Source organism: Dipodomys merriami, unplaced genomic scaffold, assembly GCF_024711535.1.
Source record: "Dipodomys merriami isolate MVZ:Mamm:240054 unplaced genomic scaffold, mDipMer1.0.p SCAF_190, whole genome shotgun sequence".
NCBI lineage: Eukaryota > Metazoa > Chordata > Mammalia > Rodentia > Heteromyidae > Dipodomys > Dipodomys merriami.
In genome coordinates, this window is record NW_027203271.1 from 934,785 (window position 1) to 938,666 (window position 3,882).

The 3,882-nt window shown below is 33.7% G+C and overlaps 1 non-coding gene across 1 annotated transcript; it reads right to left on the reverse strand.

Moving 5' to 3' along the window:
* Positions 1-3,384: 3,384 nt before the first annotated feature.
* On the reverse strand, positions 3,385-3,491 carry LOC138831276 (U6 spliceosomal RNA). The gene has a single exon (XR_011373200.1). It is a non-coding gene; the product is annotated as a U6 spliceosomal RNA (small nuclear RNA).
* Between the last annotated feature and the right edge of the window lie 391 nt (positions 3,492-3,882).

The window sequence follows — 3,882 nt, forward strand, 5'->3', positions numbered from 1 at the left end:
TTTGGGATCAACAGAAAAAGATATTTGTGCATGTACCACAGTTGCTTTATTTGTTTGTAGGTGAACACTGGACTTCGATTTCTATCTTAGCTGTTGTTGTGAATAATGTGCATAACAATGAATTACAGATGTATTTATGAGTTACCCAGAGAGAAATAATCACACGATTGGTGGGACAGATGATATTTCAACATTGCATTTCTTTAGAAAACTGCATACTACTTTCTACAACGAGAACACTAACCTGTATTTTGACCAAGAGTGTCGAAAATTTCCTTTTCTCCACATTGTCGCCAGCCAACATTATTACATTTTGAGTTTTTCTAAAGGGCAGGTTTTTACTGTGTGCAGTACCCAAGACTGGCCTTAAACTCAAATCCTTTTACTCCAAACTCCAATCACTTGGAATTACCAGCCTTTACCTCCACACCTGGTTCCTTGGATCTTTTTGATAAGAGTTATAATAGTGAAGAAGTAGTATCAAAGTAATTTTGAATTGCATTTCTCTAGTGACTTCTGTTCACAAAGCATTAAGCCAGCATTGAAGTTATATTAAATACAAATTTGTAAATCCACAGGCAATTTTCAGGGCTTTTTGGAAAACATGTCTATTCAGAACTTTTGTCCATTTTTAATCAAGTTTCTTGTTAATCTCATCTTTAATCTCTCTATAGAAAATCAATAATTAATTCAAGGTAGTAGAAAGGAAAAAATTAAGCAACTCCTAAAATTTTTAAATTTTTAATAACATGATATTGCTTAAATCATTTTCTGTTAACGCTTGAGACTATATAACTCAATTTAGTTAGACCTTTTACAAGTCTATATATATTTTATTTATTTTACTTTGATTGTTCTTTCCAAAGCCTGTACGACTAATTTCACTTGCTTTCTTTCAGTCTCATGTAGTTCAGATTTCAAACTGAAGAATAAATGGAAGGAAGCAAACAAAAAATACAGTTCCCCTCATCTGATGATGCCTCTACAAGAATGAGGAAAGTTTTCATCCTTCTAAGGACCTATGATAAAATATCAAAAAGACAATTTATTCTTCTAGGTCTTCCTTATCTTTGCTATGTAACTTAAATGATGTAAAACACAATATACTGCTCAGATACTTTTATGTTTTATCAGGTTTGCACATTTTTATATGGATTTCACCTCAGTCTACAACATTCCTTCATTGTTCTGTCTCTGATATTTTTACACTATCACGACATAAGATAACCATTTTGATTTACAGCATGAGAAGTTATCCACCTGGCTTCCTTGGAAGCTGAGCATGGTCAATAGATATTACTTCTGGTTGCTAACACTACACGTAATGGTTTCTGTACTACTTATCATATTCTATTTAGTATTTAAAAAAGAATGCTGGGTAAACTCAAAGTTCATTCATAGGTTTATGTTAAGTGTTTCACAAATTTTATTCTCTTACTTCTTAAGATAACATTTGGTATAATGCTAATGTTATTACCATTGTAGTGTTGGGGAAATTGTAGTAAAAGACTATAAGTGCATGGCCCAAAGATACACACAGTGAGGAAGGAAATGAGTCAAAGTTTCCAAAAGTCTTTCAGCAATACCAAAAAGGTGGGTAAAATCTCTCCATTCTCTTATGCTCTCAATTCAATATTCATATTGTCCAAGAAATAATAGCATAGCAAATATTTCCCATGGTGATTGTTTTCTGTCACATTTTGTCTTCAACACAGACTGTGTTGGTGACAATGGGTTTTCATGCACAGAGCTGAGCTTACAAAATGAGGTCCAAAGACAGCCAAATTTCTTCTGTCCCACAGTTCCAGTTTCTTTTTTAAAAAGTACTAAAACTTTTAAATATCATCACTTACTATCTTTTAATAATCCCCAAACGAATTAAATTGACATATAATCACTCAAAAGGCTTTCAAATTAGGTGATGATAAAACAGTCCCCCATGAAGTAAATTTTCTTTTACTTTTAAAATTGTTCTAAAAGCCTTGTGCTGGCTGGTCACACCTATAATCCTATCTACTCTGAATATTTGCTCAGGAGACTGAGATCTGTGGATAACACTTGGGAGCCAATCAGGGCCAAAAAAAACTTCATGAAATTATTTTTCAAAATGTTTAATGAACTAGCAAAGAGCCAAGAATTGAGATGTAGCTTATATCGCAGCTCACCAATCTAGATAAGAAAGGCCTAGCAAGGCCTTGAAGCCCTGATTTAAATTCTGAGCATTCCAATATATATGCATGGTGTTTGTTCGCATGCACATGTGTGTATGCTTGTGCGCTGCCGCACTCACACACACACACACACACACACATTTATTCAAATTACCTTCATATCAGTTTTCTGAATTAATTTCTTTGTTAACAATATTATATGGGTAAAATAGAGGAAATAAACTCTTCCATCTAAGAACATTTTTATATGTTTTTTATGGTAATAATACTGTGCAGAAGGGTCACATTTACATGAACAAGGAAACTAGTAAGTTTCCTAACAAGCATTGTTACCTCCTCCTTTATATTTCCCCTACCATCCCTTCCCTCCCACCTCCACAAGTACACTCCCCTCCCCCTTCCTTCCTCCTCCTAAATTGTAAAGTTCATTTTTAAAAATAGTGTCTTGTGCATCTCATTGCTACAATGGGTCAAGCTGTATCGCTATTTGAGCATTTTTTCCCTTCCCCTCCCCAAATTAGAGAAGCATACATACAAGATGTAAGTGTACCAACTTCAAATACAGAGAAAACAGGGGTTATAGTGTGGGGAGAAACATACAATAAACAAAAAAAATGACATCACACATTATAAGTACGTTATAAACAATAGCAAGAAACAAAAAACCACTTGTGTTCCTATCTTGGGGTTCAATTTCTTTAACATCAACTTATCTGGTTATATGCACATATCTTTTGAATTTTTTGCTTATCCCAGACATACATTCGTTATTGAAAATAAGGGAAATCATGGGACCTATATTTCTTTGGACTTGGCTTACTTCACTCAATAATTTTTTTTCAAGTCTTTCCATTTCCTAACAATTTGGGCGATGTCATTCTTTCTGATGGAGGCAAAGAATTCCATTGTGTATATATAACACATTTTCTTGATCCATTCATCTAATGGGGGCATCTGTTTTGGTTCCATATCTTAGCTATCATAAATAATGTTGCAATAACCATAGTTGTGCTGGTAGTTGTAGTATGGTCTTTTTTATGATCATTTGGACAAATCCCCAAAAGTGGGATTACTGTATTATAGGGGAGTTTTATATGGAGTCTTCTGAGGCACCTCCATACTGCTTTCCAAAGTAGTTGAACAAGTTTACACTCCCACCAAGAATGCGGTACGGTTCCCTTGTGGCCACATACGTTTCAGCATCTGTTGCTGTAAAAATATGAAACGCTCCAAGAGTTTGCATGTCATCCTTGCCCAGCGTGCATGCTAATCTTCTCTGTATGGTTCCAATGTTAGTGTATGTGATGCTAAATTGAGCACAGAACAGTTTTTATATATAAAGTATAACTTTTAATTGATTTTATTAAGCTAGGCAATTCAACAAAAAGTAAGTTCAAAAGAATTGTTGTGAAATTATAGAATCATGTATTTCTTACATAAGCACACATTAAAGAATAAAATCAAGATAGACATGCCAAAAACAAAATAATTCCAGATATTTGTAGTTCAAGAGATTTGGAGGAGGAGAAATTCAATTATTCTATACAAGGCACCTGTCGAAATGAACATTGCAGCAAGTGTTAAGGTTTGTTAAAAGTTTTAATGTTTTAAATATGCTTAATTTTGGGATTTTGCTTATATATGCCAAAAATAGGACTGTTTGGCAGGTATAAAACTTTTCTGTAAAGTATTTAAGATTTATGATAGCAGA